General features: G+C 48.9%; 1 long non-coding RNA gene across 1 annotated transcript; it reads right to left on the bottom strand.

Moving 5' to 3' along the window:
• Window positions 1-27,235, bottom strand: LOC142819171 (uncharacterized). Its single transcript, XR_012896971.1, has 3 exons — window positions 26,866-27,235; window positions 9,413-9,539; window positions 1-1,107 (listed from the first exon to the last, which is right to left on the bottom strand). It is a non-coding gene; the product is annotated as an uncharacterized LOC142819171 (long non-coding RNA).

The following is a 27,235-nucleotide window of genomic DNA, read 5'->3' on the forward strand; positions in this document are numbered from 1 at the left end:
TCCTCCCACTGGACTACATGTCTGGGATAAGTCTGACATAGTCCTCAGAAACCTGTTTCATTCTCAGGGTAGGTCAACCCCACTACCATAAATCAACCTAACATACACAACTCCAGCTATGTGAATAACCTAACTGGAGTTGCCATACCTTAGATTGAGTTACTGTGGGGACTACACCATGGGGAAGGGAAATTGACAAAAGAAACTCTCCTGTTGACTTACTTTACTCTCCTCTAGGCCAACTAGAGAGTGATCTGCCATCAATTTGGCAGGTCTTCACTAGAACTGCTAAATCAACCACCAGTGCATTGGTCTCAGAGCATGGATCCCAGTTGTAGTGTCGATGTAACCTAGACGCCGCCAAAGGATGTCTCTTGGAACATGATCAAAACTCTCAGGACTGAGGACTACTATGAGCAGAGTTTTCCTCTCTAAAGTTTCCCACGGCAAACTCCAAGCAAAGCTAGCAACTTGAAGAGGAGAAGTGGCTGGCAGGAAAATCTCTTCCCAAAGATGCATCCACCAGAGAGGAAATGATGCACTTTCAAGGGCGGTGAATAAAAAATAAAGTAAGAACAGTGTCCAAAGCTTACTTCTATTCCCAGCTACGTCAGTGGGAATAAATTTCTCTCCATTGTCTTGCAGTAAATCAAGGTTTCTGCCCCACCACAAAGGCCTTCTCTCTGTCTTAGAGAAATTTAAGGCAGTAAGCAGCATTTGGAACCCCTCCAATGCCTATAAGGCATGGTAACATCAGCACACAAAAGGAGCTCCCAGACACGAACAAAGAGGAACCGCCATTTGGATTAGACTTGCTTAGATCAAGGCTGGCTAATCGCCATGTAGGCTTCCACTGAGCAGTCAGCAGGGCGGCGGTGAAGAGCAGTGAGCAGGTGGATGGGGAGTGACTAGCAGTGTGAGTAACATGCAATCAGTTCTCCCGCCGCCATCCCATGGTGCACCAGTGACTACTGAGGTTACCTGTCCACTCTGCTTTCTGTACTCTGCAGGACAGGGTCAGGCAGAATCTGCTGACCTGTACGAATAACCCCATCGCACAAAGTAGCTCTCAAGTGAGCCCTGTATTCACTTCTTGGCTTTGCATCCCTGGGGAAAAATATATGAACAAATGTTAAAATGGTTGTACATTAGTATTACGTGTGTTACTGTTGTGCTATGCGCCGCCGTGCAAACACAGAACAAGCAGTTCACAATTTACACTTGGCAAATAGCATCGATGGGGCAGTCATGTTGAAGAGCAGGTTGGGAGGCCATGGTTAAATCTAGGAGGGAACGAGGATAAATGACAACCACGTTATACATTGTAAACAGGCACTAAATTGTGTGCAATTGTTAGTCCGTATGCTTTTTACCAGGAAGCCTTTTCCCAATATAGATAAACACTTGAAGTGTCACACTGGCTCAAGTTGAAACTGACCAAAAGAAGTGACCATAAAGGCCAACGTAAGGGTGTTTATGGTTCCACTAACCCCCGGCTTTGTTTTTATAAGATACTCAGGATAAAAGGAAGTCTCCCTGATCTGCCTGTATTTGAAGCAATACAGTAGCATGTGATGGATGGTGGGTCATTTTTAGGCTAAATGCACCTAATCATAATCCTTGATAGTGATAAATTGTCCACCAGTGAAGCAGAATAAGATAATATTCCGGATTCTGATCCCAGACACCCCAGAGGAAACGCTGACTCAACGAATTTAAAAATGGTTCTCAAATTTCCTGACTCCCAGCTCCCTTCTCTAATGACCTAACTCTGCTCGTTTCCTCATTTGAGGCTGTTTCTAACACTCAGTACTGCAGGCTTCATAAACACCAACTTCGGAAAATGGGGATTTCACAGAGTTATTACAGAAATGACAGTGCACAGAGTAACTCTGAATAAATAGCCACTCACTGCTTCTGACCTAAGACTAATCAATACACCCTGGAGAGGCCCCGTGGTTCAAATTGATCCCAGCTACACCAGAACAGAACTGCTGAAATTCTCCAGATTTACAGTGGCATGCAAATGAGCATCTCACTCCACTCCCAAGTCCCTCTCCCATGTGCCGAGATCGATTACGTGGGTGCCCCTGTCACCAGCATTCAGCTAGGCTTCCTCAGAGGGCCTACCCCTTTGGAACACAGTCCCTCCTGAGGGATCACCACATGAGGCTTCGCACAACCAGAGCCTGCACAACTCCTCTCCCAGAAACATCCTGGGCACCAGGAGACTTTTCTGCAGCAGATGCAGGATCTGCACTGGAATCGTTTCATGAAAGCAGCGTGTTGGCCTGGTTGTCGGGATGTAGAAGTATATTGGGTTAACTCCGAAGAGGTCTGTCTGGCAAAACGGGCAGGCAGGAAAAATAGGACTTGTGCTCGCTGCTTTGGCTAAAACCTAAAAGTCGCTAGGTACCAACAGCAGGACTATTTTGGATGGTTTTATCTCAATCTCCTGGTGTACCTCCAGGACCACAAGAAACCAAAAGAGTCAAGGACCACAAACTCAGAAAGAAAAAAAGGACTCAGAGGATTAAAGGGACCTTCCATCACTAGAGGTAGAGGCCATAGCTATTCAGACCTCAATGGAGCTGTCTGATGCAGCAAGGCCTCCCTCGATTACCATCTGAGGCAAAGAGGAGAAACACGTAGGCAGGCAGAGCACCCCTTGGAGATGCGCACACCTTTACTGTAGAGGGGTTTTGCTCTGTGGTTCCTCAGTACACATGAAATGCCAAACTCAGTTCTAGCGAGGAAGAGAACCAAATGGTAATACAACCTATGGAGCAGGAGCAGCCTGGCAAACCGTAGCATAAGTTTCTTTCATATTGCCTCAACGATGTGTCTGAAGGGTGGCCAGGGAACAGATGGGTTGCACATCTGTAAGCAGGATCTGAAGGAATGTGTCCCTTATACCTAGCTGGAAGTGGGTAGAGACTCTGGGTGTGTCTATGGCCAGGTCTACACTAAAGGGGAAGGTCGAATTAAGATACAAAACTCTAGCTGGGTTAATTACGTAGCTGGAGTTGATGTAATTAAATCCAAGTTTCCCCACCATCCGCGGTATGCCAAAAGGAGCAAATACTTCCATTGGCTTCCCTTACTCCTCACAGGAGCAAGAGTTCTGGGAACACCCTCTGAATTTGATTTAGAGCAGTGGTCCCCAATCTTTTGTGGTTGTCGGGCGCCAGGGGGCGTGGCCGTTTGCCCGCCGGGTGCCAGGGGGTGGGGACACTTGTGCGCCCGGGGGCGCCCCCCCCATAGCCGCTTGCCCGGGGCTGGGGCCCCCCCAAAGCCGCTTGCCCGGGGCTGGGGCCCCCCCACAAGCGCTGCGCGCCCGGGGCAGGCGCTCCTCCTCCCGCAAGTGCCGTGTGCCCGGGGCTGGCGCTCTCCCCCCCCTGCAAGCGCCGCGCGCCTGGGGCCGGCGCTTCCCCCCCCCGCAAGCGCCGTGCGCCCGGGGCCGATGCTCCCCGCAAGCGCCGTGCCATGTGCCCAGGGCCAGGCCAGCCCCGAGCACCGGGCGGGCGCATGCAAATGCCATGGCGCCCGCGGGTACCGTGTTGGGGACCACGGATTTAGAGGGTCTTAACTAGCCCCACTAAATCAAATTCAGGAATATCAATTACGGCAGCATTGATCTTCCCCAGATTGAAGACAAGGCCTAAGTGTCTACTTCTTGTTCCTGTTTTTGCTTTGGTTTATTAAACATTCAGCTGATGGAGTGGGATTTTTCCCATTCTAATCTATTTGGTTGGTTGGGGGTCACAAATTATGTTATTACTAAACGCAAGAATTGTGAAATACAATCACCAAAGCTTGCAATTATTGTGGGAACACAGAAAAAACAGACTGTGTTTGTTTCTAAGGTGCCACAGGGCTGCTTGTTGTTTTTAAAGTTACAGACTAACTCGGCTACCTCTCTCTGCTTAACCCATTTCAAAAGGAGAGAGACACAGTCAGTTTAAAGGACCTTGGATGGACAAGGGCTCCACAAGAGACGGACAAGGGCTCCACAAGAGACGGACAAGGGATTGTCAGAATTCTGTGAAGTTGAGAGGGGAGGGCAGGCAACTTGCCCTCTAGGCATTAGCTGTAAGACTGGTCCAACCTGTTTCTCTCTGCCCCCTCTCAAGGACAGGGCTAAAATACGTTCCATAAATGAGTCTTCTTTCATTATTTTAATTTTATTCCAGCAGATATTAAAATTTCTTGTGGCTGGACTGTGCTTTGGGCCCAGAGCTGAAATCACTGGTTTTTTGCCCAGAGTTAAACCCACCACAAGCAGGCAGGAGCAGTGAGGGGGCAGCTGGTGGAGAGATGCGACGAGTGGCAGCAACACAACGAGCGGTCAGCAGGGTGGTAGTGGAGAGGCGTAATGAGCGGCCAGCAGAGCGGCAGCAGAGACCAGCAAGCAGGCAGATGGTGAGTGACCAGCGGAGTGAGTAAGATGCCTCTTTACCACCCACCACTCAGGATGGGAGGTGAACTCTGCAGATGCACCTCTGAACTCTGGGTCTGCCCTGACGAAGAGCAGCAACAGTGAGTGGGGTGCAGAGAAGTATTGGGCATGTGAAGGGGACATTTACTTTGCTGGACTTAAGAACTGGAGAGGAAAAGGACATTGTCCCACCTACTTGGGGTGGGACTTTTACTTATGGGTTTGGTTTATCAGCTCTGTGGTTGGTGTTTTCCCAAATTTCTGGCAAGTTATTTCCCTTCCTTTTATTAAAAGTTTCTTTTCTCTGCTCAGACTCTGCACTTGCGAGCAGGAAAGCATTGCCCCTCACAAGCAACCAGGGGTACTGTGTGAATTTCCCAGGTTACTGGGTGGGAGCTCAAGTCAGTTCTGTGTTAGATGGATGGAGAGGAACCCCTAGATATTGAACCCACTCTGGTTGCTGCTTTGCTCCTCCTCACAGAAGGGTTACTCATACATCATGTTTCATTTCTATCGTAATGCACAGTCAACTCACCTTACTGTGTAAGCAGCTTAGACGTTAATTAATTAAACCTCACAACACACCAGTCAGGTGGTGCTGTGATATTTTCCCCATATTACAGAGGAGAAACTGAGTCACAGAGTGTGTCAGGCTGAATATTTGAAGTTTGACAACTTAAAACGGGTAGACTACAAAGAGAGTCAAGGCCAGTGACAATCCATTTGGATTCATGCCAGGCAAGTCAACAATGGATGCTATATTTGCCTGCAGATTATTTGTGGGAAAATGCACCGAAAAGAGGAAAACTCTGCACATCACATTCATTGCTCCTGAAGATTACGATTGCATTCTGAGAGCAATCCTGCATCCTGGGAAAAGCACCTCAGCTGGAATATGCCAGACCACCACAAAACATTACTCGCGGGAGAGGCAGCATGGTTTTTCTGACTACAGCAATGGATCAGGATTCGGTAGCTCTGAGTTCAAGACCCAGCTCAGTCATGGATTTCCTGGGTGTGATCTTAGGCAAGTCATTTAATCTATGAATTAATTCCCCACCTATAAAATGAATGTAAATTAATCCTTCTCCCCTTCCCTTTGTCTGTCTTGTCCAGTTAGATTGTGTGATCTCTGGGGCAGAGTAATTAATCACTGAATTTACCAATGGTCATGATGGATTCACCAGTGGTTTTTCAATCAGCATTGGATGTTTTTCTAGGAAGCCTGCTCTAGGAATTATTTGGGGGAAGTTCTCTGGCCCCGGTTATCCAGTAGGTCAGACTAGATCAGTGGTCCCCAACGCGGTGCCCGCGGGCGCCATGGCACCCACTGGGGCATTTATGTGCACCCACCAAAACATCTGAGCTGGCCCGCCCCCAGCACGCAGCACATGCGTGGTGCCGGCCCCAGGCACATGGCACATGCACTGGGGGTAGGGGCCAGCTCAGATGTTTCTGCATGTGCAGTATTGGCCCTGGGCTCAGGGCGCGTGGGCGGCCCCTGCCCCGGGTGCGCAGCAAATGCGCGGTGCTGGCCCTGGGCGCAGGGTACGTGGGCGGCCCCTGCCCCTAAGCGCCCGGCACATGAGCGGCCCTGCCCCTGGGCGCCCAGCAGCCAGAAAAGGTTGGGGACCACTGACTAGATGGTCACAATGATCCCTTACTGGCCCTGGATCTATGAATCTCAGGTGTATGTACAGAACAAGAATGGTGGCACCCTGATCTCAGCACTACCATAACATAAATAAATGTGTAAGTAATGTATGAGGAAAGAATTTGAAAATATATATATCACTTCCAGTAGAGGTGCTTGCAAGATTTCACTTCAAATTCCTGTTTTGATAGGAACTAGCTTTTTGACACACACACACACACACACACAAAAATACAAGACACCACACCCTGAAAAATAATTTTTCAGCATAAAGTTTAAGGTTTTACCATCATTTTCACTGAAAATGGATTTTTTACATAACCCCAAACAATTTCACCCAAAATGTCCTCCCCTTCATTTCCTCAAAATCTTTCACAGGATAAGAAATGGTTTCCCAATAATCTGGGCCCTCTACCTTTCCTGTGCTTTGCATAGTTTTGTTTGTTATCCCAATTATCAATAGGGTTTGGTTGTGAACACGTGTTTTTCCCCTTTGCATCTACATCCCTAAAGCTCATCCTTTGCCCAAATTTCCAACCCTAAGATGCTGCCCTAAGGGCTTGTCTCCACTATCCAGTGAAGTGATGCTGCAGTGATCAATCCATGGGCTGTCAATTTATGTGTATTTAGACATGATACATTGATTGACAAGCGCTCTCCCGTTGACTTGGTGCTCCACCAGGATGAGAAAAATAGCCAGCATCAACTGGAGAGCAGTCCCCACCAGCCTTACTACACAGAAGATGCCGCGGTAAGTATGCCAACTTCAGCTACACTATTCGCGTAGCTGAAGTCAAGTAGATTAAATCAAGAGCGGGGATTAGTGAAGACAAGGCCTAATTACTCATGTTTGTGCACTTTTGTTTGGAACACTGCGGGAGGGGAGGAGGAGAAATCTATTACATGGTAGGGTTTTTTGCTTGAAGAACTTGGCTTTTACATTTTGGAAATATGGCCCTATAAATGTAGCTTTATGACTCCTCTGCAGGAGGAAGCAGAAGGGAAGAGACAGTTGAAGGACTGAATGAAGCAGAAGAAAGTTATTCAAACAACAAGCAGACTGAAGAAGCGGAAGGAACTGCAAGGGACAGAGATCAAGGGAGGCAAAGTAAATTGTGTTTTGTGTAACTGCTTTCTTTTCAAGCCTGCCCCAGTGTGAAAGCCCCCTTTTTAAAGGGAACTGAGTGGGAATTCACACCTGTAAGCTGGAACCGCTGCCTCCTAGGATCAGGGTGGCTAAATAGACACAAGTCAGCTTAGATCAATTTCACTGCAGCTGAGGCATAAAGGAAACTGAACCCTTGCCTTTACACTGGATTACTTTGGAAGAAAGCACCATTTGTTTGCAACAGGCTGAATAGTGATTGTTGGTCTGAAGTATTCACTTTGTATCTGTGTCCGTCCCCAAAGGGTCCTGCCAATTCAAATGAACGCTTCTACAGACACGTGTGAGGAAATCATTTGACATTGGAGCTGGTTGGTTCTGGTGCTTTTGTAGAGGCAGGGCAGGAAAACGATGTGCTCACACATAGTGGTATACTTATGAAAAACAAGAACAATCAACTAGCTTCTAAGGCGTAACCCAATGGTTTTCAAAAGCATTTCCTCATGACCCAGGTGAAAAACAATGGTTGATGCTGCGACCCAACATAATTTGGCTAGAGTGTAGACGCCGGCATCGGGCTGAGGATGGGAGCTTTGGGCGTAAGAGGGGGTTCCGACTTCGTGGGGTGTCAGGGCTGGGGCAGGAGGAACTTACCTTGCGGCTCCCAGTCAGCAATGCAGCAGGGGTACTAAGGGAGCTTCCTGGCTCTCCTGGCACCACAGACCATGCTGCCCCCCAGAAGCAGGCAGCAGCAGATTCCCAGCCGATGGGAGTGTGGAGCTAGTGCTCAGATCATGGAGCACTGTGCGCTCTCCCCAACCTAGGAGCTGGACCTGTTGCCAGCCGCTTCTGGGGTGCAGCACAGTCTGCGGTGCCAAGACAGGCAGGAAGCTGCCTTATCGACCCCACTGGTCACCTGATCCCCCTGCAGCAACGAGCCCCAGCGACTGATCTTCCTGTGTGTCAGTCCCCGACCCAAAAAAGGTTCCCCACCTTTAACATATGAACTCAACGACCATCTCTTGAGCTGTATCTTTGCACAGTCGTGTAAAACACGCTACCCGGTAGTGTTACACCCCCAGGCTGCGCAGTTTGCATTGGTGCAGGATTGTAGCAGATGCAAGGCCGCAGAGGCGTTCAGTGCCCAAGGCAGATCAGTTTGGGACCTTCCCCAGAGCACTAAATCTGTGCACAGAAACAGCCCCTCTGCCCTGCTCCTCCCCAGAAAGCCTGATCATTGCAAGAAGGGCCTTCATTTGACTCCTTCCTCCACTGCCTGCAACCTGACACAGACACTATCACCCAAGCAGTGATGGGGCTCCGAAGGCACCATACTTTTGGGACTGAAAAACCCTCCTGATTCGAGTCTCCTCTGAACAGCGGTTCACCTGTTTTGCACTCTGTGGCCTTGCTGCCTCGCATCCAGCCAGTTCGGAAACAGCCACGCAAAGCTAGATCCCAAGCAACTGAGACCACAGGCTCCGCTGAGTGTTTCCTATGACTCTCGAGTCGGGTGAGTATTGGCACAGGGGTGACGGTGTGGAACAGAGACATCTGCTGGCCGAGTAGGAGGAGTGCTTATTTCTAAACGTGCAGAAGAAGCAAAGGCATTTGAACCACAAAGCCCCCAATACTGTTTCAGTCCCAATTAATTGTGTCCCGTATGAATGAGTATTTGGCAGAGGATGTAATTTCTAACCTTGGCTTGGGACGATTCAGAGCCTTGCTTCTTGGCAGTGTGACATTTTCTTTCGCCAAGCAAATTCTAAATAAGGTCAAAACCATCCCCTTCCCTTTGAGAAGATTACAGCAAAGAACAAAAGAAATATGAAAAGAAAACACAATATTTATTGTAAATCGGTGACTTCTGCATTAACGTGATCAAAGCATGTTTGGTGTGCACTTGAAGTTCAGATGCAAAGTGATTTTGAACTTAAATAAATAAAAGATTGTTTTTCTGTAATGCAAATTGAGAAAAGGCAATTCACCCAAATACAATCAGAGGCATACGTTATTCAAAAAGAACCATCCCTTAATCATAACCCAGATATTCTAGATGGCTAGAGCATTTACTTGTCTCTTCAAGGATTTATGCATACAACCCTTGCCCTTTGAAGTAGAATGCGCAGAATTGCACCAGGAAAAAATGGCTTCCATTTCTTGATCGTAAATAAAATATAGGTTAATAGCATAATTTACAAATTCAGACACTGACCTTTTGGAGTGGTGCTGTCTTGAAGATAGGGCTTCTTCTACTGGCTGGTTTCTCATCTAAACTACTTCCAAAAGAGACAGCTTCTTACACGAAATGCAGACATTCAAGTGGTCACAACAGCAAGTACCTGGCATGATGGGATAACAAAACTGGTTGAGAACATGCTCTGTGCCTTTCAGAGTCATTCTCGTAGTAGTAGTAGTGCTAATAAAAGAATACATCCAATTTTGCATTTCTCTGGTGCCCTTCATCTGGAGACCACAAAGCTCAATTCTGTGAGGTGGGTTTTAGCCTCATTTCATAAGCAGGAAACAGGCCCAAAGAGGTGACTGTCGAGATTTTTCAAAAGAATTTTGGGTGCCCAACTTGAAACACCAAGTTCCCAATTAAGTCAATAAAAGCTCTTGGCACTCAGGACCCCTGAAAAAAAAAATCAGGACCCAGGATTCAAGTTGGACATCCAAAAAGCGAAATACCACCAGAATAGCATGACATTGGTTGAACTGACTTGTCCACACATACAAAGTGAATGACATAGCTGGGAACAGAACTTAGAAGAGAGTTCTCATACGCCCTTCTCTTGTTCTGACTGCTAGCTATTCCCTTTTTTATTATTACAGCATGAACCTCTCTAGTCTGGCAATCTCTGGCCAGTAATGTCGATGGTCCGGCATGATTTTAGTTAACCTGATGCCCACTTATCATGGGTGTGGCCAACTTTTCTGCAGTCCCAAGAAATTTTGATTACAGCCGCCAGTCCTGACTCTCAGTGTTGTGTGGTTATTTGGCTCTAAGTTACCCCAAATGTCTTTTCAGGTTGTGTCTAGACTACAGGGTTTTGTTGACAAAAGTGGACTTTTGTCGACAAAACTATACCTGCATCTACTCTGCATAACGTCGACAAAACTATACCTGTTTCTACACTGCATAACGGCAACAGAACTCAGCAGTTATGTTGACGGTGGTAAACCTCATTCTATGAGGATTAACGCCTTTTGTCGACCGAGTTCTGTCAACAGAAGGTGTTAATGCATCTACACTGACCTTTGCGTCTACACTGTCATGTCGACAAAGCGGCTTGCTTTGTCGACAGAACTGGATGTAGTCTAGACGCTCTTTGTTGACAGACGCTTTGTCGACAGCATCTGTCGACAAAACTTCTGTTGACAAAAGCCTGTAGTCTAGACGTACCCTAAGAGCCCAGTAAGCAATGCAAGCGTTGGTAATGTTGCTAGACATTACCGACCTGTTGTGGTTCCGCAAATTCTCTGGTTTGGCACCAACCAGGTCCTAAGGGTGCCGGACTAGAGAGGTTCAACCTGTACTTTATAATTTTCCTCCACTCTCAGTATTTTAACGACTGTCTGCGTTGTTCAATTTTGGCGGCTGGAGAGTTAACAATGGGAACCTTTTCTCACTGAGCAATGACACTGATGGTTCACAACAAGTTCTCTTTGGGTGAGGCTTTCCCTTTTCATAGGTTTTAGTTCAAATGTGTCTCTTCCACCTACACAAGTTAGACACCCCTTTGTGTATACTATGAAACACAAACAACAGGGAATGTTCCATATTTAATTAAAATAGGGCTAAATCCCCAAATTTTTGCCTATGCACAGGCTGGTTCTATTTCCTGTAATTTTTTTCTTCTCTCTCAAAATGGAAAAGGCACCCTTGAGTGAAGAGTGTGTGCATGTATTGTACTATGATTCATGGAGGAATTTTGATTGGTGACGTAGTATGTGGCTAACGACGGTGACACTGAAGAAGTGGGTTGTCCCCATAATAGCTCATGATACCATCTACATTGGGAAGGCCAACCCACAGCTCGCAGAGGCTCTTTACCGCAGACAGTGCGGCTTGTGAAGCATCTGCCCCGGCTCGCGAAGCTGCCCTCGCATTCCTGGTTCCCTGTACTCACCGGGTGCTCCCTGTACTGAGCCAGCTGGTGCGGCAAAGCAAAATGGCACCAGCAGGATGGCCGCCAGGAGCCTGATGTGGCCAAAAAGCCAAAAGTTCATTGAAAGGGTCTGCATCCTTTTGTTGTTGTTGTTCGACCAAACACAACGGCTGGGTTTTTTCCCCCTCTCCCTCTATGAAACATGGTCGCAGGCATTTTTTTTTTTTTGCTTGACAACTTTTTCCCCTCGGCTCTTTGTTCTATGTCCACCACTATTTTGGCTCTTTGCCTGTAACAGGTTGACCACCCCAATCTACATTTTTGGTTAGTCTCGAAGGTGCTACAGAACCACTTGTTTTTTAAACAGTGACACTAGCAAGGGTAAAAGAAAGATGAAATGTAATGGTCCAGTTAGTAGTCCACAGATCTGGGCGACTTTCAGTGTGTCACTTATTCTCCGAAGGCCTCCAGACCTTATCTGAACAGTGAGGATAAACAGCAATCCCCAACCCCTCAGATTGTGAGGCACTCAGATGCTCCAAACCATACAAGTACCAGAGATACAAGATGGATAAATTCTCAGCCACCAAGGCCCCAATGCAGCAAAGTACTTAAGCACATGACTCACTTTAATCTCATGAGCCATTCCATTGAGGTCAGACAGCATGGCTGTCAATGGGACTATTCATATGCTTAAAAGTTAAATACCTAAATGTAGCCAAGGTGGTACTACACTCCAATGGGCTATTAACAGAGGCATTATAGTGGTCTTACACCTTTCTCCAAAGTCTCAGGCTTGGAGACAGGATTTCACACTAGATGGATGCTACAGAAACAAAATGTATTTCCTTTTTAGGACTGAGGAGCTCAAAGTGCTTTATCACAGCACAGCAATTAAGCCTCACAATGCCCCCTTGCTGTAAAGAATCATTAGATTGATTTGTCAGAGTGGGAAAACCAAGGCACAGCTGGGTTAAGTGACTTGTCTAAGGTCATGCAGTCCATCCGTGGCAGAGCTGAAACTAGTGAAGCATCCTGCTGCCCAGTCCTCAACTCTAACCACTAGCCCACATGCTTTTGTGTGTGTCCTTTCAATTATGCATCCCCTCTTTTCCCCCCCTTAATGATTTCTGATGTTTGTTCCCTCACACTGTGAGCAGACCTAGCAGATCAAAATAGCCAGTCATCTAAGAAAAAATGTCTTTACCCTTTGTTCTTCAAAGAAACCAAATAATCTCAATCCTCTGAGGAAACTCAAAGGCTGCAGGCAAAGCATCCACACTGATGAGAACAATGGTGGTGTATCACCAATGGAGGAACATTTCTCTAGCTCTGTGTGATTTTTTTTTTTTTAATATTCCTTGTACTGAAAATTCCTGGGTCAATTACTTTTGCTGCGGGGAGATTTCCTAAGAGTTTTATTATTATTTAATGATTTATGTCTAATATAAAAGGTGAATTTTTATGTGCAGAGATACAAGGTTTGGTAAACCTTGCTCAACAGAGTGTAGTGGAGGAAGATCTATTCCACATAATGTCTATGACTTTCACTATTTCATTTGGAGGCATAAGGAATTTTGCTCAGCTTTGAAGATTATACAGAGAAATGCATCAGTCAAACAAATGCCACAGCATCATATATATAGTAGCCCAGTGTCTGAGAGTCTGTAACGCTGAAATGCTGGCTGTTCCCTCGGGGGGGCACTGATGCCTGAAATGCTGGCTGTTCCCTCTGGGGTCCCCATGCAGCATGGGGAGTGTGAGGCCTAAACAGCTGCTTGCTCCCGGCGTGGTTGAGTGGCGCAGAGGTCAGCCGAGCCCCCTGGCCATGTACATCACCTCACCGCCCCCCTGCACCTCCTGCTGTGGCGCTCGGCTGACTTCTGCACCACTCAGCCAGGCCGCCGCGGGGGAGCCCAAACGGACACTTGCTCCCCGCGTTGGCCTGGCTGAGCGGCGCAGAAGTCAGCCGAGCGCCACAGCAGGAGTCGAAGGGGAGCGGGGCAGTGACGTGTGGCGTGACAGCAGCTCCAGGCCCCGCCCCATGCCCCCAAACATCACCACCCCGCCCCCCTTCGCCTCCTGCCGTGGCACTCAGCTGACTTCTGCGCTGCTCAGCCAGGCTGTCGCGTGGGAGCAAGTGGCGCAAGAGACCGTTTGGGCTCTGCGCCCCCCATGCAGCACAGGGAGTGCGTAGCCCAAACGGCCATTTGGGCTCCACGGTCCCCCGAGTGAGATGCAGGAGGGGGAGAAGAAGAGAAAGAGACAGAGAGAGGGGCAGGAGGTGGAGGAGAGCTGAGGGGGAAGGGGGAGGCAGGAGGAGGAGGAGAGAGGGAGAGACGGAGTGAGAGACCGGAGACTCAGGAGAGAAGACCAACGTGGAGGAGAGACCTGAAAATCCCGTTTTATGATGGGCTAATTGGCTAGCTTCTTAGAATAGCTGTGCCCATATTTTCAGGAGTAAAGAAAGGGCTGAGTGCAAATTTCCCTCTAATTTTTTCATCTATGGACAGAATAAATTTTGTTGTGTGCACCAAGGCATGTACAGATGTGCACCGCCAGAAGAAACACATGCTGCTGGTGGTGGGTGCTCTACTAATCATCTGGGTGGCACCTGAATCGCTCCTGGATGGCGATTCAGCAGAGTGGGAAGGAGCTCAGCTCCCCACCCCACGCATCCCGGCACAGCCAAGAGGCTGCAGCACCAACTCTGGCTCCCCACTCAGAGGGCATGGGTTGAAGAAACCCGACCTTCCCCACCAGAGCAGACTCACTGCCGCTCCCCCAGTGGGGTGAGGAGGGGTGGGTGGAGAGAGACCGGCAGCGCACAGAATGCTCCTGCCAAGCCCAAGCACACCCCACCCCAAAGTGCGCCAGTCGGGCTCCATGCAGCTGGCAGCAGCTTCAAGTCACGGAGGTCTGGGAACAACTCCGCCAGGTTGTGCCTTTGACTCGCCCAGCCCTCCTGGCAGCTGCTGTCCCAAGAAGCGGCCTGCAGAAGCAGACGGCGGTGTGGTGGTACCAGGGCCCCCACACACAAGAGGCAGTCCTGTGGGGGCAGCGAAGCAGGCCATATGGTGCAGAGTCGTGTGGGGCAACGGGTGTTGGAGTAGCTGCAAACCACGCGCCACCAGAAGCCAGCTGGGCTGCCCACCAGCAAAGCTCCAATGGAGCTGCCTACAAGCTCTGTGTGGGGCAGAGGGAGGGAAGAGGCTGTTGCTGCTGCGCCGCAGTAGGGAGAAATGGCAGTGCACGGAGCCGTTTCTCGGTTACTTCTTCCTGGCAAGCCGGTGTCCCAGTCAAGTAGTGAAATGTACAAATGGGCTTTCCGGGACATTTCACTACTTGATAGGGACATTGGGATGGAGTATTTAAAATTGGGAGAGTCCTGGAAAATATGGGACGTATGGTCAGTGTATCATCAAGTCCAGTTCCCTGCCCTCACGGCAGGACCAAGCACCGTCTAAACCATCCCTGACTGATGTCTGTCTAACCTGCTCTTAAATATCTCCTGTAATGAAGATTCCACAACCCCCCCAAGGCAATTTATTCCAGTGCTTCACCATCCTGACAGGAAGTTTTTCCTAATGTCCAACCTAAACCTCCCTTGCTGCAATTTAAGCCCATTGCTTCTTGTTCTATCCTCAAAGGCCAAGGAAAACCATTTTTCTCCCTCCTCCTTGCGACACCCTGTTAGATACTTGAAAACTGCGCTCATGTCCCCTCTCAGTCTTCTCTTTTCTGAACTAAACAAGCCCAGTTCTTTCAGTCTTCCCTCATCACTCATGTTTTCTAGACCTTTAATCATTTTTGTTGCTCTTCTCTGGACCTTCTCCAATTTCTCCACATCTTTCTTGAAATGTGGTGCCCAGAACTGGACACAATTCTCCATTTGAGGCCTGATCAGCGCAGAGTAGAGCGGAAGAATGACTTCACGTGTCTTGCTCACGACACTCCTATTAATGCATCCCAGAATCATGTTCGCTTTTTTTTTGCAACAGTGTCACACTGTTGATTCATATTTCAAGCCAGGGAAGCTAGTGATCCAACCAGCGAACCAAATTCAGTAATAAATCCTGGCCACGTGCCCAGGGGCAGATGACCATTTTGCGGGGCCCAGGGCAGCCCAATTTCATGGGGCCCCCCTTCGCCACAGCGCATGCGCAGAGCTTCTTGAAGCGCGGGCCCGGGGCGGCCACCCTGTTCGCCCTGCCCTATATCCGCCCCTGCACGTGCCTCCTGAGGCACGTTGTGCATACAGTAATAAGATAACTTTGGTCAAAATGTTTTTTTCAATGTATATTATCAAAACAAAAACATTTAACTTTGTGTTGGCACGGAGGAAGGGAGACACTCTCAGTTTTATTTTTTCCTCTGGAAAAAGAGTGGAGAGGGATAAAGGGAAACTGGAGTTAAGGTTTGTGAAAAATTTCATTTTGAAAAAAAATGAAAGTTTCACATGAGGAGAAAATGTATTTCTTTGGATTGTGCACACACGCACGAAACACCTAGGCTACGTCTACACTGGCCCCTTTTCCGAAAGGGGCATGCTAATTTTCAACTTCAGAATAGGGAAATCCACGGGGGATTTAAATATCCCCCGCGGGATTTAAATAAAGATGTCCGCCGCTTTTTTCCGGTTTGGGGAAAAGCTGGAGAAAAGCATCTAGACTGGCCCGATCCTCCGGAATAAAGCCCTATTCCGGAGGATCTCTTATTCCTACTCTGAAGTAGGAATAAGAGATCCTCCGGAATAGGGCTTTATTCCGGAGGATCGGGCCAGTCTAGACGCTTTTTTCCGGCTTTTCCCCAAGCCGGAAAAAAGCGGCGGACATCTTTATTTAAATCCCGCGGGGGATATTTAAATCCCCCGCGGATTTCCCTATTCTGAAGTTGAAAATTAGCATGCCCCTTTCGGAAAAGGGGCCAGTGTAGACGTAGCCCTAATCTTTGTTTTTTGTTTTACTTTCTCTAGCGAAATCATCTGATTTGCAGTTGGAATTTGTAACGAGGGCAAAGTTACAAACACAGGTTGGGATTTGGGCACCTAAGGACTACCTTTAAAATCCCAGCACACACTTTACAGGTTATGTGTAGTGGTCTTGCCGAAAAGAACGCCAGGCCTCGGCCTAGCTGAAAATCGAGGACTCTGTTTACACAAGCAATTTTGCCAGTGCACAACTGCCACATTTGCAAGTTAATTCAGTGTGCTCAACTACCTCATTGGTATGCAGCAATGTTATGTACAGGCAGTCCCCGGGTTACGTACAAGATAGGGACTGTAGGTTTGTTCTTAAGTTGAATTTGTATGTAAGTCGGAACTGGTACATATTGTAGGGGAAACTCTAGCCAAACATTTCTCCAGAGCTCAGTTTTATTCTCCCACACCTCACTTCCCTCAGTCCTTTATTCTCAAGCTGAGGTGTCTGCTGAGAAAAGCCGCTCCGCGTCTGCCTGGTCTGCTGGGGGGGGCGCTAGCTTCGCGTCTCCCTGGTCTGCTGGGGGGAAGCAGCTAGTGCGGGGTTGCCTCACCCCGTTTGTAAGTAGGGATCCGATGTAAGTCAGATCCATGTAACCCGGGGACTGACAGTACTCACACGTGGGGGGGGGGGGGGTGAAACATACAAACTACTAGAAGACTTACTCAGCATTGCTTGGGTCCTTAACTCAGTTAATTTTTTTTTTAAATAAAATGAAAATGTCCATTCTTCATTTAAATCATGCTTTAAGAGCAGGTTAGATAGACATCTATCGGGGATGGTCTAGATGGTACTGGGTCCTGCCATGAGGGCAAGGGACTGGACTTGATGACCTCTCGAGGTCCCTTCCAGGTCTAGTGTGCTATGATTCTATCATTCCTCTGGGGGAGAGCCAGGGATGAGAGGTTCAGGATGGAGGCTGTTCCAGGGAGAGGGGACTACAAAGCCCTCTCTCACAAGCAGCAGCTTGGGGCCAGGTGAGAAGCACCTCTCCATGGCCACTACAGCACCAGCAGGCACAGCTGGGAGAGAGGTGCAAGTCCCACAGCATCTACCCCCTGTTCTCCCCAGCCAGAGTGAGGAATGCGGCAAACTGTGCACTTTCCCCTGGCTCCCTGATGAAGGAGAACAGCCAGCTATGCTCCTGTATGAATTATGGGGAGGAGGGGGCTCTAGGCCCTCCCCCCCCACCACCCTTCTTAAAGGGCACCTGGGGAGTGGGAGGCTCAGGGCTGGGGTAGTCCTGAATGGGGGTGAGGGGTGCTCCCAGCCAGCCCCTTTTGCCTGTCTGGTGATTCTCTCTCTTTTCAGTATGGTTTTATGAGACGCAATCCCATCCAGGCACAACCGAACCCTTCCCTTGCTTTAAGCTGTGGCAAGAGGAAGCTGGATACCGAATGTGTTGGTCCTAGTTCTTACCGTTAAGGAGCTCTTGATCAAACAGACAAACAAACTCTCTCAACTATATAGTAGATGACCACAAACACCAGTGGGGTTGGTGACCAACTGAAATTTTGACCCTAACAAAATCCAGTTAAATAAAAATAAAACAAAAAACCCTCCCACTTTGGCATGGTGAAAGCCTTGATTTGGTGCCTTTTGCTGTCTGGGGCACACTTCCACAGTGGTATTTATCCTACTTAACTTGGCCCTAATCTGGGGAGCGATTGTCCTGTGCTAGTAATCCCAGTGAGTTCGACAGAACTTTTCACGTGCATGAAGTTACTCATGTAGGAAATGCTCCTTCAGGCACCAGTCACTGCAGGATTCAGCACCCACATTCTATTTAGAGCTGGGTGCCTTTAAAAAAAAAAAAAAAAAAAAAAAAAGAATCCCAGAAGTGTCGAGTCTGAGATTTATATTTGGCTGTGAGAGGCACTGAACTGGATCGCAGATATGAAGCTGAAATATGTCTATCAAGCCAGTGTGCTTTGATCATCGGCAGTCACTCATCATTTACACATCACAGAGGGATGCTCAATTCCAGAAGGTATAGAGTCAGCCAGAAAAGAAAAAGGATTGTCTGAGCATTTGTGTCTTAAATATGTGCAGGCATTTAAAAAAAAAAATCTCATCAGCCTCCCAAGGGTAGCAGTGTCTTATGCTTCGACAATTTCTAAATCTTTCATGCAACTATGAACTCTCCCATTCACCAAAGATTTAAGAGCTGCCTTCATGTCTAATGTCACCCAGTAATGTAACCTCCGAGTCCCCTTACAAAATCATCCCAGAGAATAGCTGCTATATTACTTACAGCCCATTGAAAGTTAATAGAGTTTGGACGTCCCTGGTCTGTCACCCTGGGGACCTAACCAGTCCCGAATAAGGGAATGTGCCGGACCAGGGGAGATCCCCTGCTACTGGCCCTCCAGCCCACTGCCCCTCAGCATGGCCGGCTCTGTTGCCCCAGCTGGCCCCCTGCCTCCAGGAATAAAAATGACTGCAACGAAGACCCTACATTGGGAGGGGGAGTCAATGTTCCTTCTAATTTTTTCCATCCATATGCAGAATAAGTTTTGTTAACATGCATCGAGGCATGTGCAGATGTGCACCACCAGCACATCTCATGCTGTTGGCTGGAAAAGCTGCGGGCGCTCTGCCAATCAGCTGGGCAGCACCTGAATCTCTCTTGGGTAGCCACCCAAGCACTCAGCTTACAGGGAACTCTGACCAGAGATCAGCAATAATTTTTGATGGGGGGGGCCACTCCAAGATTTTGGAAGGTGGTTAAGGGCTGCGCTTTTCTATGGAGGGGGTGTAGGGTCTGGGATGGAGCTTGGGTGCAGAAGGTAGTTCGGGGTAGGATACTGGGGGTAGGAGAGGATTTGGAGTCTAAAAGGGAGTTTGAATGAAGTAGGGGGTTGTGACTGAGGCAGGGAAGTGGGATGCATGGTCCAAGAGGGAGTAGGGGTACAGGAGTGAATCTTTACCTGGGGGAGGGTGTAGGAGGGGGTGCAGGGTCTGAGAGAGTTGTGACCTGGGGCAGGATGTGTGCACAGAGGATTTGGGTAGTGATCTAGGGCAAGAGAAGGTGGTGACATGGGGCAAGGAGTTTGGAGGTGGGGGAGGAGCTGAGGTGCCAAAGGCAGGCTCTAGCTGAGAGTCACTTACCTTAGGCAGCTCCCAGCCAGCAGCCCAACAGGGTCCCCAAGGCAGATGCCCTCCTGCAGCAGCCCCCGCCTGCTGAAGGAGGTTCCCTCTATGCACCCGCTTAGGACCATGTGCTCCTAAAGGGCAAAAAACTTCACACGCACTCCCCTGCCCTCAGGCCCATCATCGCAGCTGGGAGCACGGCTTGGGGGCGGGGAAGCGTGCAATCTCTTTCGCCCCCCTGCCAGGGTTGTGTAGCGCCAAGAAGGAACCGACAGCCATTTTGAACACGCCACATGCCCCAGGCAGTAGGGGAGGGTAGAGGCTTCACAGCGGGCCTGGGGAGCACATGAAGTCTTTTGCCCCTCCCCCTTACCAGGGGCACGCCTCACTGTTCGAAATGGTTGGCGGCTCCCTCTAGATACCCTGAGGCAGATGGGGAGGGAGCCATCAGCTGTTCTGGACAGCCTCAAGGTCTCAGCAGGGCGGGCGGAGGGCCAAATCAAATGGCTTAGCAGACCGGATCCGGCCCGTGGGCCGTATCTTGCCCACCACTGCTCTACAGCTTGAGCTAAAAAGCCAGCTAAGGCTATAGAGCAAACTCATTCTCTCTTACTGCGAGCAGTCTATGCGCCATTACTAGGGTTGCCAGATATCATCACAAAAAATACCGAACGTGGCCAAAGTTGTGGAGCAAAAAACCAAAAAACACACAAAAGTCACTGTGCCCTTAAATCCCCATGCCCCCTCCAGACACGGCAGGGGAGGAACGTCCCAAGTGGCCTTCCATCCGAGAAAAACAGAAAATAAACATTTTACATGTCCAGTATTTTCTGTTTTTTTTTAAACCAGACAGAGGCCGCAATACCCGACACCTAGCAATCCTAGCCACTACATGGGACAGTGAACCACACCCAGGAGCTGTGTGGGTTACACCTGCACGCTGCTTAGCTAGAATTTCTTAGCAAACTTCAAAGCTGACTTTGTTCTGTGTAGCATCTTTGGTCCGAAGGAGAACACTCTGCTCCAAAGCCTCCTTGAGCTTGAATTGCAGCCGTAGCTACTTTTCTTAGAAGCCTGAAAAGTTAGTAGCTAAAACAGGGTGGGCAATAATTTTTGCGGGGGGGGGGGGGGGGGCGCACTTAATGAATTTTGCAGCATGGTCATGGGCCAGCTCCACCCCCGAGAAGGGGCGGGGCTGGAGACAGAAGGGGCGGGGCTGGGAACGAGCCTCCCTTCAGAGTTGTCTGGAGCTGCAGGCTCTGAAATAACACAGAAAAAAGCTCACAGCTCCTGGCCCAAAGGGTTGCTGCAGCTATTTAAAACCTTACAGCTCTGGCCCCTGCCAAGGTAGTGCCACTACTGGGAGCCATGAGCCATTTAAATAGGATCCTGCTGCCTGAGCCACCGCCTGGAAATTCGGTGGCACGGGCAGCAGGGTATAAACAGGAAGTGGCCAGATGCAGTCCAGAGGGCCGGATCAAAAAGTTAGGCGGGCTGGATCAGGCCCCTAGACCGCATCTTGCCCAGCCCTGAGCTAGAATTAGGCCATGGTGGGGGTTAAATTTTTGATCTTCTGACTCGATTAGTAAAATCACAAATTGGTGGTAATATTTGTATGGGCTCAGAGGGGACCAAATAAATGGGATTAATATTCAAGCTTATGCAACGTTTCAAGGCAGTTTTTCAAAGGAATATGTCAGAGCTTCTTAATGAATTAAAAACAACTGGGAGTTGACCGTTTACTCACAAGATACAGCTTCAAAGACATGCCACTGGGCTAAACAGGCGCATTATTGAGTATGTGGCACAGGCCACAAGTCACAAGGAGCCAAGTTTGAGTGAAGGTTTACATGTGCCCACACCAAAGTGCAAGGGCATAACAGGCAGGCTTCTACATGACTGGCAGCGTGGATTTGGGATTCAGGTTGCTGGGGTGGTATAGGTCAGGACTGAGGCCTCCATGGGTTGGGAGAGGGGAATTGGACACCTGTAGACTTGTGCTCACACCCGACGGGCCTCTTGCAAGGCTGTGGGTTGTAGGGGGATCTCACTGCTTTTAACTGTTTAATGCACAAATTCATCCCGATGCTTTATGTATAACATCTGAAAGGGCAGGTCGGAGCTGGCCCTTCACCTCTTCTTGCTTTCTCCTCCCCCCCCCTTTTTTTTTAAAGGGGATGCAGGGGAAAGAAGCCACATACATGTGATAATTTGGCATTTGAGTCAAGCACCTATCCCTGCCCCTCCCCTTTACTGTTGCAGAAGAGTTTTGAAATCTCCTAAGCACTGTTCTCTAGGCAGGCCTGCTGACAGGGGGGCAGGAAAGGGGGCTGTTATGCCCACGATGCAAAAGGGCTCAAAGCTTCCAGCCACCACCACTACCACTGCGGCAGCCGGAGCCCTGAGCCCTTTAAATCACCACGGGAACACCACAAACTCCATGCAGCTCAGAGGTCTGGGGAGGGGAGAGTGCAGAGCCCCCTCCCCCCCCGCCATCTTGTCCACGTTGCCGGCACAGACTGTCGACTCCCCTGTCCTTAGGTGCTTGGCCTGGGGGCCACTGGAGGCACTGGAATGACTTGCTTTGAATCAGGCCCTCGCTGGCTCTAGGCTGAAGATTGCCGGTAAGACGTGGGTTGGAGGGGGATCTCCCAACAAGCCGCCAGATTGCTGCTTCGGTTTTCAGTCGCGCTCCCACCTCACCCCTCTCTGAGAGCTTAACGCCAGAAGGGACCACTTGCTCATCTACGCTGGCCTGTAGGTCACGGGCCAGACCGCACCTACGCCCTAAACCCAACAGTGGAAATGAGACCCTAGTCAATGCAACCCAGAGAAGACTCAGCTATTCTGTTCCCCAAGAGGAGACTACCAAGGACCAAGACGTGTCAGTGTCCAAGGCCTCTGCACTGGCAGGGAAATGATTAAGTCAGCTGTGCCTACACAATCCTGGGCCAACACACGCACCCACACGCTGCAAAGGAAGGAAGACACCTCCCCCGATGCCACTGCCAACTGGAGGAAAATTCCTTCCCAACCCACATATGGTGACCAGTCATGTGGACCAGACTCCAATCATGTGAACAAGAACCTGCCCGCCAAGCACCAGAGAGAAAGAAAGAGCACGAATAGGCCTGGGGCCACCTAGTCTTCCTCTCCTATGGCTCCCAGCGAAGACAATGGGAACTGTACCCAACGAGCTCTCCGTAGAGTTGGAGGGACTGAGTAAGGGGGAGAGGAGAACCAGAGAAGGTTAGGTCCTGCCTGGGTGCTCTGACCTGTCTTACGAACCACCCCCATAGAATAATAATCCAAGAGGATGCTGATCCAGTGGGAAATACAGTGCTGCTTGTGGCCTCATTTCATTGGTTGGGTGGACACTGGAGGTTCTAGACCTTTGAATTCTGCACCCATGCAGCTGGTGGGGTCGAGAGCCTCTGTGGACCCCTGGAGAAGATGGAGGCCGGGGCTCGGCTCCGTGGTCCTGGAAGGGATGGGGCCAACGACAGCCAGCCCTTAGCCCCGCATGTCCCCTCTCCATCAGCCCTTAGCGCTGCCTGAAGCACGTAGCTCAGCGCTCCGGCTGTGATTTAAAGGGCCAGTCACCATCGCTGAATTGCCAGTCCCTGGGGAAATTGCCCCTTTTTGCCCCCCTCATTGGCAAGCCTGCTTGCAGTAGCATGATTTTCTGCTTTGCTCTCGCTGCTGAAGCAGAGTTATGCTACTGGGTAAGAGGCCGCATGGGTAACTGATGAAATGCAAGAGCATGCTGAAGTTCATTACAATGCCGGGGCTCCCTCCTGAAGACCTGTGATTTGTCCCACCACCTTCAGCATAAGAGCTGCAAGATGGGGCCCCTAACCATTAATCCTGGCCAGGTGCACAAGCCACAACCTCCCAGCCCCTATTCCAGCAAAGACCTTCAGGGCTCAGAACAAAAGAAAAGGCAATTAAGTAGAGTTTACTATGGAATTAGCCTGGAAAATTATAAGTAAAGGGGGAACATGGCATATCCGACCATGAGATCATTATATCACAGAAGCTTTCAACACTAGCTCATAAAGAGACACAGAGAAAAACCTGAACGTATTTCTAATGAAAGACTGGGAGAGGGGGGAAGCAAACATGCCACAGCTCTGAGCATCCTGCACTTTAACCAAAAGGCTTAGTCTGCCTAGGAAACATGCTTTTCATATTTAAATCCAGCATTCTGCAAGACAGAAGGAAATCTATCCAGGCTTTGAAGCCCAACTACATCTGAGGGGACAAAATAGGAACCCCCAGGCGCTGGAGTCCAGGGTACACCCATCGTGCCCAATGAATAGATCATGCCACCAGCAATAAGTGCAGCTATTGCTCAAGAAAAGATGAACATGTGGTCTTCCAGAGTCATTCACTGAAGGATTCCCAGATTTGCTCACTTAAGGGCAGATTGTGCCATCAGTGAAAAGCCCAGAGCAATGGGCAAATGCTGAGCTGTGCTGCCGTAGAGGCATCGTAGGGAAGGAATTGTGGCTCACAAAACTCGGTTTCCACCCTGCATGTAGATGATAGTCATTTACTCCTCTTCTATAGCAACCCTCTTAGGGGCTCTGCTGTGTTAGCCAGTTTGGAATTGAGGTTGGGGGAGACTGATCATTCCCCACCCACTCTCCATCTAGGGAAACAGTAAACAGCTGTTTATGTCTCTATGCTTGGACTAACAAGGTCCTGCTATATACGTACGGGGGCTAAATGGAGTTCTCAGAGTTGTTGACTCAAGTCCCACAACTTGAAATTGAGTCCGACTTAAGTCGCCTAGGTGACTCGACTTGAGACTCGACTCAGGTTCATTGTTTGTGACTTGAGACTCAACTTGAGACTTGCTAATTGTGTTAAATCGACTTGGTGAAAAAAATTGTCCAAAAATGCCGATATTGACGGCTTGTACAAAAGTGACTTGTCACTTTCGAGTCAAGTCCCAAGTCAAGTCTCAAGTCTTAATTTAAAAAATGTCTTTAGGGACTTGAGACTCGACTCGGACTTGACAATGACGACTTGAAGACAACACTGGGAGTTCTTAGTCCCCTGAATAGATGTGTCACCCGAGTCAAAACTCAAGGCATCCAAGAGTTACAAGACTATATGATTTTTCTAATGGCCATCTCCAGTTGGGAGATGAAAAAAAAATCTCTGTTCTTTTCTCTTCTTCAATCAGGGGTGGGGAACTGTTTTTTTGGATCGGGTGCCACCGACCCACAGAAAACAAAATCAGTCAGTGGCCACACAAAAGTGAAAAGCACAAAAAAAAAGTCACTAACTTGGCCCGCAACTGAGAAGCAGAAAGACCGTCCCCACACACCAGACCCTAGGGCGGGGCTGGCTAGTAGATATTGTGGGCCTCTGTAGGCTCTGGTTAAGGGTAAAAAATGAGTGGTTCAGCATGTGGGAGAGGCCTGCCGGGAAACAGCCTTAGGGTGTGGGATTTGGGCAGGAAGGAGGGTGCAGGAGCCTCAGGGACAGGATCCAAGCAAGCTGGGGGCTGTATCCAACCCCTGGGCGGTACGTTCCCCACCCCAGATTTACATAAGCCTTGCTGGCAACGAAGATTCTGCCTTGTAACTTTGCTAGCCAGCCAGTCCCTCGCAGAGCCCACTGCTACATTGCCACAATAAAATAGCTCTCTCTGGCGGTGATGCGAGGGGAGGTCGTTCAGAAACACACTGGGAGCAGGATGTTTGGTGGAATCCTCAAAGTAGAGCCTAAGAACGGTTGCAAACGTGGCAGTTAGAAGCATATTGCCCCTTTGGCCCAAGTGGTTACAGGAGTTGGAAGGAAGAATTGGTGACATAAGACAAGTATAGTCCTGGCATAACCTTGCTTAATTCCCCTTAAAACTGTACACAAAGTCATGTTTTCTTGAACACAGTAGAAATACCACCCAGCAGTTTCCTTGTGCAAGGGTGTCCCCACAGTAAGATCTCTCTCTATTTTTCCTCTAGGCTGGACCTCAGTACCCCTGCATTTGAAATCAGGTAAACTCAGCCCATACAGCTTAGCCTACGTTGCTGTACAGCTTGCTGCCCCAGGAGTAGCTCCCCTGTTGTTTTTATTAATTCAAGGCACTTTGCTGTTTCTTCATTTGAGGCCATGTCTACACTTACGTCAGCAAAACTTACGTCGCTCGAGTGTGTTATTTTGCCGGCATAAGCAATAGCATGCCAATGGCTATGTGGTCAGGAAAGCACAACAATCATACACTCCTAGGGTTGGAAGAGACCTCCGGAGGGCATCAAGTCCAACCCCCTGCCCAAAGCAGGACCAACTTCAACTAAATCTTCCCAAGAGGGCTTTGTCAAGCCGAGACTTAAACACCTCTAGGAATGGCGATTCCACCACCTCCCTAGGTAACCCATTCCAGTGCTTCACCACCCTCCTAGTGAAATCGTTTTTTCTAATATCCAACCTAGACCTCGCCCACTCCAACTTGAGACCAATGTTCCTCATTCTTCCTCTGTAACCACTGAGAAGAGCCTCTCTCCATCCTCTTTGGAACCCTCCTTCAGGTACTTAAAGGCTGCTACCAATCAAAAGCAAAGAACTAGATGCAAATACAGCAAGCCAAAAAGCAAGTCATCCAAGTTATTGTTTACATAAGATGCAACATTGCTGAAGCTTTGGCCAGACACAGAAACGTTTACCATTGGTTAGCCCAGCATGTTGTGATGAGAACGCAAATCTTTAGTTTAGAGTCACATCAGAAAACAAGCCATGGAAGACTAAATTATTTTTCTGGCAACCAGCAAACCCACAAAAAACAGCCAGGCCATTTAAATATGGGCCAGGTAGTAACCCTAAGCTTCAAGGGTGGAATTCCTACTTGTCCCCAAATACCTGTGCGGGTCCCAGATTGGACACCCAAAAGCCCGAGTCCTATATTGCCACATTGCATTCTCCCCACACCTATATCCTGAACCTAGAGGGCGGGGGGAGGGGGGGCGCTATGAAGATATGTACCATTCCCACTCCCAACATTAGGGAAACTAAGTCCAGCCTAAAGGAAAATCTGGACTTCACTGGAGCCTTCCCCCTTGCTTTGGGTATTTTAATTTGGAGTCTGGGACTCCCATGTTTCCTCAGCAGGAAGAGGGCTGGGGAAGATGTGTTTAAAGGCAAAATTTCATCTTACTAAAAATGGTTTTTCTTATCTTTCTGAATTTGAAACCTGAGATCAGAACACTGTCCACTGAAACCCAGGATCAGCACATTGTCCACTGACAGCTATTATATGAAGTCACTGAATGAAGGAGGCAGATAATTATAGGGGAGGCACACACATGAATGTATAAAGAAACCAGTTTGTAACACAGCTGCATAATAATCTAAGAACACTGAGATGGAGTAATTTTATGAACACTGCAGTGGCCTGGTCAATGAGGTGAAGTTACAGTATTGAGTTACATGCACTGTGAATGTATTTGTGATGGGATGGGGTCTGCTCTACTCACGTGTGCTTTCTTGTGGCACCTGGCCCGAGGCCCCTTCCAGAACAGGTTCGATCCATACTCACTCCAGGAGTAGAAGCAGTTATCTTTTCATGGCTTAGCTTTCAGGGTAAGACACATTCAGGGTTCTCCTCCCTTCTGGGTATCAGCAAAGTCTGCTTCCCTTCACCTGCAAATGGACTATTCCTGGTGTGTTCCTCCAGAAATGGGGAACCCAGCTCACCCACTACTGGGGATTGCAGGCCAGCGACCCTCCACCCAGCAGCTCTGGGCTTTCATTCTACTAACCCTGACTTTTCCTTCCCAGGACTGTTTCCTGTCCTGTTCTTACACCTTCCTACTCTTCACCCTTGTATCTGGGAGTATGATGCAA

Source organism: Pelodiscus sinensis, chromosome 20 (assembly GCF_049634645.1).
Source record: "Pelodiscus sinensis isolate JC-2024 chromosome 20, ASM4963464v1, whole genome shotgun sequence".
Classification (NCBI taxonomy): domain Eukaryota; kingdom Metazoa; phylum Chordata; order Testudines; family Trionychidae; genus Pelodiscus; species Pelodiscus sinensis.